Genomic DNA, 9,944 nt, shown 5'->3' with positions numbered 1-9,944 from the left:
TCTTAGCTGGGATAGTCGTTATCCTTCTTCTCTATGCTGACGATATTGTTCTTTTGGCAAGGTGCCCTTCTGATCTTGATAAGCAACTCAAGCTTCTTAAGGATTTCTGCTCTACCATGGGTATGACTGTTAACACTGACAAAACAAAAGTTATGATTATCAAATCCAAGAAGGACACTTGCGCTAATTTTATGTATGACAATAATAACTTGGAGGAAGTGTACTCTTACAAATACCTAGGAATTGATATCCATCACAAGCTCAACTGGAACCATAGTATTGAGAAAAGGATCAATGGGGGATGGAAAGGTTATTTTGGTCTTGAAAATAATTGTAAAACAGCAAACCTCGTAATGTGGGATAAAAAGAAGTTCCTCTTTGAAACTTTAGTCACTCCTGTTATCTTATATGACTGTGAAGTTTGGGGCTGCAACATCTCCAGAGAATCATGGAGAAAGATTGAGCAAATCCAGAAGCGTTTTATAACTTATAACCTGAAAATTAAAAGTAATACACCCTATCCTATTCTCCTTATAGAAGCAGGTCTTTCTCCTATTGAGAACCTGGCTATGCTCAGGTTTCTGTTGTACAAGCACAAGCTCAATAACATAGACAATCATAGACTTCCTAAGCTAGCTTTAAATTCCAGCCAAAACCACCTAAGGCTTAACCGAGGATGGCATAAGGACACAAGGGCCTGGTTAAACTATTGGGAGATCAATGAGAATGATGCTTTGCAAAACATAAATAACATTAAAGATATTGTTACTTCTAAGTTCAAAGAAAAATTGTGGTGTGAGAAAGATTTAGCGTCTAAAAGAAAATTAAGTTATTATAAGAAGGTCATCAACCCCACCCTTGAAGATCAAAAGTATCTCTCTATTTTAACTAGCTCAAAGAAGAAAATTAATATAGCAAAGATTAGAACGAATTCTCATGAGCTCCATAGTGAAACTGGCCGTTGGGCAGTTCCTAAAACGCCATGGATGGAAAGGATCTGCCATATTTGTGAGAATAGGAGCATCGAGGATGAAAACCACTTCCTCTTAGAGTGCCCTGCATACAACCACATTAGATCTCAATTTCACAACCTTTGTTACAATACTGACCTTCCTAGCCTTTTACAATGCCAAAATTATAGTGAATTCGGGAGGCTTCTCTCCAAGCTTTTTGAGCATAGGAATAAAATCTTAAATCAAAATAAATAATTTGTCTTTTTAGGTCCGATAGATCATTATTTGGTCTCAGCGGACATTAACCATCATCATCATATATATATATATATATATATATATATATATTATTAATTAATTTTTAAAACTAACCATTAAAAATATTTTTTGTATTAATATTAAAAATAATAATAATATTAAATTAATGAATAATAATTTGACCTGGGTCCCAAGGTCAAAGTAGCCGTTGTTCGATTTAGCCGTTGGAGTCTCTGCTGAGACTATTTAACATGCTAAGCTGGATCTGTTTCTTCAACTTGTCCTGACGATAAACCACACTTGTTGGTTCGAAAGGCGTCGACAAAGGTCTTTCTATATGTGATTTACGCCGAACGCCGAAGCTCTTCTTATAACTGTTATGGATCACAGAAGTCTCAATTCAACAACTATTTTTGTATCATTGTTTTCAACCAATACACTAATGCTGATAGGCGTATCTATTTCGACCCAGGTGGATATACAGTTGTGGATTTTAAATTTGTAATATATTTGTTAATTTATTGAAGACAACAATGGATTCTCCATCGATTAAAAAAACTTCAGAAAATTTGAAACTAAATCCTCATCAAATTAACCAGAAAAAAACACTCAATAATCATCCTTTGAACTCTATTAAAAGGGTCAAAGTTTATTTTGCACAAAATGACATTGGATTTTCATCAATATATAGGATAATCATAATAGCACTTATAGATCATTTTTTGAACTCTAAATAAAACATATTAAAAGCATCAAAACCTGTTATGCTCAATATAAACCTAAATCTTCATCAAATGAACGAAAATGAAGTTCATCAATCCTCCTTTATGCTTAAAATAAACCTAAATCTTCATCAAATGAACAAAAAGGAAGTCCATCAATCATCATTTAAACAAGAAGCTAAAATTTCCATAATATTCACAGTAATTGCTCGTATAAATTTTACTTTTAACAAATATTTCAAATCATCCTAAACCTCAAATTTAATGACTGAGTATTTAACAAAACAAGGATTGCAGGCAATGATAGTCCCTGCCAGTTCGCATTTCTTCTCTTGGATGTTCACAAATCCTACTTATAAGCTTTACGATCCAACGTTGTCATGTGATTTCTAAGCACTGAAACTCATGGAATCGGGCCATTGCTCTGCAATTTGATTTTTAAGCACTGAAATTCTCTTAAAATCAAGCTATTTTTGCGCAATAAGGTTGGGATTCAACATATTTAGACATGGGAAGAATGTGATGTACATTGTACAATTAGATCGACATGGATCACAGAATAGCGTAAACTTTATATTTGAGGAAGGGACCTTTCCTTTTCTTTGAAAGAAAATAGCTACTGCGTACCTGCATTTTTCTCATAAGACGAGACCCAACCAACCTACCAAATTTTCCTTCGCTTGTCCCGTAGAGATGCCAAAGGCATTTCTAGGATAAAATTGCCCCAATCTCACCCCACCCTTATACTGACTTCCAAAACATAGGTTTTACCATTTCATGCAAGAACTAGTTAAGAAAAACATTACATCGGCTAACATCCAAGTCTTAGTTTCAGTTCCTAGCTTATCAAAACAGAAGCATGTTTTCGAAGCCCGTTGAAGGCTGGATGCAAGGCCGCCAACCACAGATGTTCGTAATGGTAATTCACACTTCAAGATCAAACTATTAAGGGTACCTATCATGAAGGGGCATGTATATAAATGATGGTACATAATCCCATTAACGAAGAGCACATCTTAATCAATTCTTGTAGCCTATACAATTTTCAATATACATTATTGAATGATTGCGGAACAACCCCCTGGAAATGAAGATCAGTGTTTCTCTATTATAATCAGGAATAACACAAAACCTTTATAAATGCTTTCACATAATTTGAAAAATGCCAGGGAAAAACTTTAAGTAGAATTTAAATACACATGTCAGATATGATCATATCAATAAATCATAACACCTTTACAATTTTCGGTATACATTACTGAATGGTTGCAGAACAACAAGACCCTGGAAATGATGATAAAGTGTTGTCTAATATAATTAGGAATAGCACAAAACCTCTAAATAATGCTTTTGCATAATTTGAAAAATGCCACGGAAAAACCTAAATGTCAAACTTAAATACAGAAGAAAGATGATCATATCAATAAATCATATAACGTCGTAGTCTCTGCCTGTCCAACATACATGCCACCATACTGATCAAAATTGCAAATACATACTGATTGTAGTGAAATGCTGCAACAGATTATAATACAGAGTAAACAATAACATAGTTACAACTTAAAACAGTTCAGCTCAAAGACACATCCCAAATAAAATATAAGGAGGCATTTCCTGAAGGCTGACAGCCTTTGGATCAAATTTGTCATTAGAAACAATGTGCTACATATCTTGAAAACCTAAAATTATATGTGCATCTTGCATTGCCTGAAAAAAAAAAGAATTCACGACCAAGGCAATTTATAGATTATGAGAGAAATGAAAAAGCACCAGATCATTATAAAAGACTTACCTTGACAACGATATTCGATCGAAAATCTAGAAAGCAGTTATGTTGCACATCCTGGGCAAAATCCTATTTGGATTTTCTGGTATATCTTAGAGACAATTTTAATTAAACTTTCAAAATCATTACACTTGTGGGTATCATGCCAATTAAAGTGATTTTTATTTCCAAACCAAGTTCGTTTTAAGGTTTAGATTACAAACCTCTGAATGAAGATGCTAACTACCCACTCACTAATAAAATACTATCTTATCTCCAAGACCATAGAGCTTATCAGTCTCTCAATTCAAAGTCCAAGCCACAATTGCATATGTACAGACAGAAATTGAGAATACTAATACCAATGAAACTGTTTATAGATTTTTCCTGTAATAGAGAAGTGAGGGAGATTCGATTGAATGAAAATGACAACAAAGTAAAGCTTTCTCATAGAGACCTAGGTTCAGTGCCCCCTATTCGAAAGTAAGTACATTTTACATTCGCTATAGCAAATGCATATTTATTATTTATGGCAATCAAGGCAATCATATTTATTTATTTATGGCAATCAAGGCAATCAAAGCGTTTGCAAAATGTTCATAATAGATAACCATGTCTCTGGCCGAAAGTCATCCACCATGTTTCTTGCCTGGAGTCATCCAATTTGTATGAAAGTGCTTGCTGCTGCACTAACTTTTAGTCATCTTGTTTTTGCCATCAAAGACTAACTTTAAGAGTCTCATTAGAATCTCTATATTCTCTAAAAAGTTCAGTAGGGAAACAAACCAGATTTGGTAGCATTCAATGAGAATTCTTGCTTCTCTTTTAGGAATACATCAGGTGATTATTGCAGTGTGATGTGATTGGTCAGAGGAAAGGTTAGATTGGAATGGGATATGCATCCACGCCTGGAAGCAGATCTGCATCTCTAACGAGTTATGCCCCTCTAGCTTTATTTGGCTCTGTATCTGTGCTTGCTCCAGTCGTCTCCCGTGTCTTTCCTCTTACTACCCTATTATTTATGCTATTGGTGCTAGGTCAACTGGATATAAACCCTCTTTTGATCCCAAGGCAGTAGTAATTTTCCCCAACATTATGCACCCTAAGTTATAAAATAATTCTTAACTGGACTATTTTTATTATCTCAATCTCTAGCCTATCCTTGAGTCGTAGGTAGCCTATCCTTGAGTCGTAGGAAAAAAATCATTGCGGGAGATTTTAATATCAAACTGAAGAGATTTATCTAGCATATCTTGAATAGTACGAAAAATTCATTCTAGGAGATTTTATTATCAACCTGAAGTGATTTCTTTAGTGTTCCCGAACCAAAGTTTGTTCTTCGTCACTAGTGAGCACGTAGTCTTCAAGTTGTGCTTCTCTTAATTTCGACTCATCACCAAAGGCTCTTTGTTGAAAGACATCAAGCAGTCAAAAAGGGATCCTCGTTGAAAGACATCAAGTGGAGAATATCAATATAATGAAATAGACAGGGTTAAACAAAACTAAATTGAAAATAAAATAAAATAATAGTTTAATGTAAAAAAACAAAACGACTGGAGAACCTCGATATAATAAAATAGATACGTTTCAAGCATAGATATTGAAATATCTATAGATTAAGTCTTATAAAGTGGTCAAGAAATTTATATTCTCCATGCATAAAAAGGCATCCAAGTTTACATCGTGGCCAATAGATGCAGCTTCAAGTTCCTCACTTGAGCATATTAAGGAAGGATTCCACATTAAACAAGGCTTCAAAATACAGAACTATAAGAAAACAAAAAACTTGTTATGTATTTTTAAACAAAAATACAGAGCTATCAAAAACTCTTACAAGTTTAGTAGGGTTTGAGTCGTATGTATTTGATCATCAGTGGAGGAGCCTACCTGAAATATTTGATCATTTTGAAAAGATATTTGATCATTTTGAATAAGGCAAAACATGAAATTATAAGGTTTATTTAATAATCAATTGACTCTAATCACGAGAGAAGCTGAGTATATCGGGTCTCAGGCTAAAGGTCGGGTCTAATATTAAGCCTTTAAAAACCTTCTATCAAGACAAGACTTTTGAAGCCAACTCTTCATTATAAGTAGAAGCTGGGACAGGACTAGAATGACCTTTCAGTTGCCTACGCCTTGACCTTTGCCTATGCTTGGACTGGAGTGAGTGAGCCACAACTAGAGGGTCCTTGTCAATAGTAGCCAGTTCATTGCCAGTCATAGCCATATAGTCAGAGACAGACTGACATACCCTACTGAGAAGGGAGGACATACCCCTCATGATATGGTGAGTGTGGTTGGATTTATACTTTTGTGGTATTTCGTTATAGATATTATAGTTTTCTGGATTTATCATTTGTGGGCCAGTTTGGAAGGACGTGGATTGGACGCAAACACTAGAAGGTAAATTGATTTTAATCCTTTCAATGGGATTTTCAGTCAAGTAACTTTGAGGGGCTTTAATGCACGCTATAAAGGCTGATCTGAGAACTTGAACGCATGCATTTATTTATTTTGAAGGGCAGTAGAACTCGAACACTAAAATAGCAAGGGTTTAATATATTCATCTTACCCAAGGTTTGGGTTACATGAATTCAACTTGCTGGACTATCTCCTTTCTTGCAGGCTGAAAACGACTAGCTTTCCCATGGCTGGTGATAAGCCTTTCCCACCCTCCTTGCCTTGTATGGTGAAGCAGCGACATGAGAGAATCTTAGCAAGTGTTTGAATCGACAACCTCTCTACTGAACTATGGACACTAAAAAATTATCCATTCTAGGTGAACTGTTGTAATGGTAGCATGGCATAATTCTCCTGCTAGCAGCTGTTGCTTCTGGGCGGGTGTTGCTTCTTGGCTCTGCCCCTAGGAGAACGCATTTGAATCGAACCTGAGCAACAATATATTCGCATGAGAATGGTGTGAGCAAGAATGGATAAGGGATGTTCAATTGCTTCCTCACAGCTAAAGTTCATGATTTTTTAATCCATTATTCTGCATCTAATGCTTGCCATCTCCCCGATTTCATAGAGGCCGAGTGTAGCAAAGGAATCAAGGGAGTGGATCATGGCGACACTCAGGGGAGCGGATCCTGGTGACACTCATGGGTAGCCGCATGTAACAAAGGTCCCCTGCATGTAACATAGAAGGTTCAAGTTCAAGTTCATGGTTTAAGAAAAATGTTCAAACTTTGCTTTAAAAATACTTTGGTTAAAAAAACCTTTGCCCATCCTTGAAACTTTGCCTATTCTTAAAATGCCTAAAATAGCGTTGGGTTACTAGATTTTCGTAATAAGAGGTCGAACGTTGAAGTTTGGTTAAAATTTAGGGGAATACAAATTACCAATTGAAACTTTGGTTAAAGACCAAAAACTGAGAAAAAAAATATTAGGTCAAAGCAAGAATAATAGTCGGTCAATGATCAATCGATTGCCATTATAAGTAGAAGTTGGGACAGGACTGGATTGACCTTTCAGTTGCCTATGCCTTGACCTTTGCCTATGCTTGGACTGGAGTGAGTGAGCCACAACCAGAGGGTCCTTGTCAATAGCAACCAGTTCATTGCTAGTTGTAGCCATATAGTCAAAGACAGACTGATATACCCAACTAAGAAGAGAGGACATACCCCTTATGATATGGTGAGTGTGGTTGGATTTATACTGTTGTGGTATTTTGTTATAGATATTATAGTTTTCTGGATTTATCATTTTTGGGCTAGTTTGGAAGGACGTGGATTGGACACAAACGCTAGAAGGTAAATTGATTTTAATCCTTTCAATGGGATTTTCAGTCAAGTAACTTTGAGGGGATTTTATGCACACTATAAAGGCCGATCTGAGAACTCGAACTCATGCATTTATTTATTTTGGAGGGTAGCAGAACTCGAATAATAAAATAGCAAGGTTTTAATATATTCATCTTACCCAAGGTTTGGGTTACACGACTTCAACTTTCTAGACTATCTCTTTTCTTGCACGCTGAAAACGACTAGCTTTCCGACAACTGGTGATAAGCCTTTCCCACCCTCCTTGCTTTATATGGTGAAGCAGTGGCATGAGAGAAGCTTAGCAGGTGTTTGAATCGACAACCTCTCTACTGAACTAAGGACACTAAAAAATTATCCATTTTGGGCAAACTATTGCAATGCTAGCATGGCATAATTCTCTTGCTAGCGGGGGTTGCTTCTTGGCTTTGCCCCTTGGAGAATGTGTTTGAATCGAACCTGAGCAACAATAGATTCACAGTAGAATGGTATGAGCAAGAATGGATAAGGGATGTTCAATTGCTTCTTGACAGCTAAAATTCATGATTTTTTAATCCATTATTCTGCATCTAATGCTTGCCATCTCCCTGATTTCATAGAGGCCGCATGTAGTAAAGGGCTCAAGGGAGTGGATCGTGGTGACACTCAGGGGAGCGAATCCTGGAAACGCTCATGGGAAACTGCGTGTAACAAAGGTTCCCTGCATATAACAGAGGAGATTCAAGTTCAGGTTCATGGTTTAAGAAAATTGTTCAAACTTTGCTTTAAAAATGCTTTGGTTAAAAAACCTTTGCCCATCCTTGAAACTTTGCCTATTCTTAAAATGCCTAAAATAACGTTGGGTTACTAGATTTTTGCAATAAGAGGTTGAACGTTGAAGTTTGGTTAAAATTTAGGGGAATACAAATTACCAATTGAAACTTTGGTTAAAGACCGAAAATTGAGAAAAAAATATTAGGTCAAAGCAAGATTAATAGTCGGTCAACGATCAATCGATCACCATTATAAGTAGAAGCTAGGATAGGACTAGATTGACCTTTCAGTTGCCTATGCCTTGACCTTTGCCTATGCTTGGACTGGAGAGAGTGAGCCACAGCTAGAGGGTCCTTGCCAATAACAGCCAGTTCATTGCCAGTCGTAGCCATACAGTCAGAGACAAACTGACATACCCGACTGAGAAGAGAGGACATATGCCTCATGATACAGTGAGTGTGGTTGGATTTATACTTTTGTGGTATTTCGTTTAGATATTATAGTTTTATGGATTTATCATGTTTGGGCTAGTTTGGAAGGACGTGGATTAGACGCAAACTCTATAAGGTAAATTGATTTTAATCCTTTCAATGGGATTTTTAGTTAAGTAACTTTGAGGGGCTTTAATGCACGCTATAAAGGCCGATCTGAGAACTCGAACTCATGCATTTATTTATTTTGGAGGGTAGCAAAATTCGAACACTAAAATAGCAAGGTTTAATATATTCATCTTACCCAAGGTTTGGGTTACACAACTTCAACTTGCTAGACTATCTCCTTTCTTGCACGCTGAAAACAATTGACTTTCCCACGGCTGGTGATAAGCCTTTCGGAAGTAAGTGTGTGACCTTGCATCAATTCAAGTGAGATGCATGGCGGTTCTAACACATTGAAGGGAAAATGAAGTGTGTCCCTCAGAAGCCTGTAATAGTACGCAGTCTGAAAGGACCACACGAGCTAAATGACATCACAAGTTGAAAAGCATAATAGTCCACAATCCAAAGTGACGGGTTAAACCAACAACACGTCTACAAAAAGATTCATACAATTGCATACAAAATAGTTCATACACAAATTCATAAGTTAAATAACATACATTCCTAAAGTAACCAAAATAGTCTAACTACAATTACAACATATGCATGAAAACGTGTTGGCTCTGTTATATATATATATATATATATATATATATATATATATATATATATATATATAAAGTGAAAGTTCCATTCATACATACACCATTGACAACCACTAGCCCCAATAGTCGAACATTACAATCAACACTGCCTACTCCTCCAAAAATATGTACTCACTCTACACTTTGGAGAAGCCAAGGTTCATCAAAATACTCTCCAAGTCTTCTCAAAGCAACGCCTAGCCAAAATCTTGGCTCCCCAAAAGCCTGTACTATGAGTTATGAGGTTCAATATATAGAAAAGGGTGGGGTGACCCTTGACATTCCCCTTTGAATCTTGGACTACCCTCATGACTCTTCACATTACAACAGTGATTGTTCGCATTCCACTAACGACACTTGGAATTTAACTTACAATATGTTTACAATAATACAATTTCCACATATAACCATGTGGGACAAAAATAGGCTTGAGTAAGCCTGACAAAACAAACAACATCAATCAGGGTCTTGGGGAAAGACCAACTCGGTAACCTCCTCGCAGTGATCTTTGGTGACGAATTAATACCAAGCTTTGTATTGTGCTATTGT

The sequence above is a fragment of the Pinus tabuliformis genome, chromosome 9, assembly GCF_031772625.1.
Source record: "Pinus tabuliformis cultivar Carrire ecotype Pingquan chromosome 9, CPIR1, whole genome shotgun sequence".
NCBI lineage: Eukaryota > Viridiplantae > Streptophyta > Pinopsida > Pinales > Pinaceae > Pinus > Pinus tabuliformis.
This window is presented reverse-complemented; position numbering follows the sequence as displayed.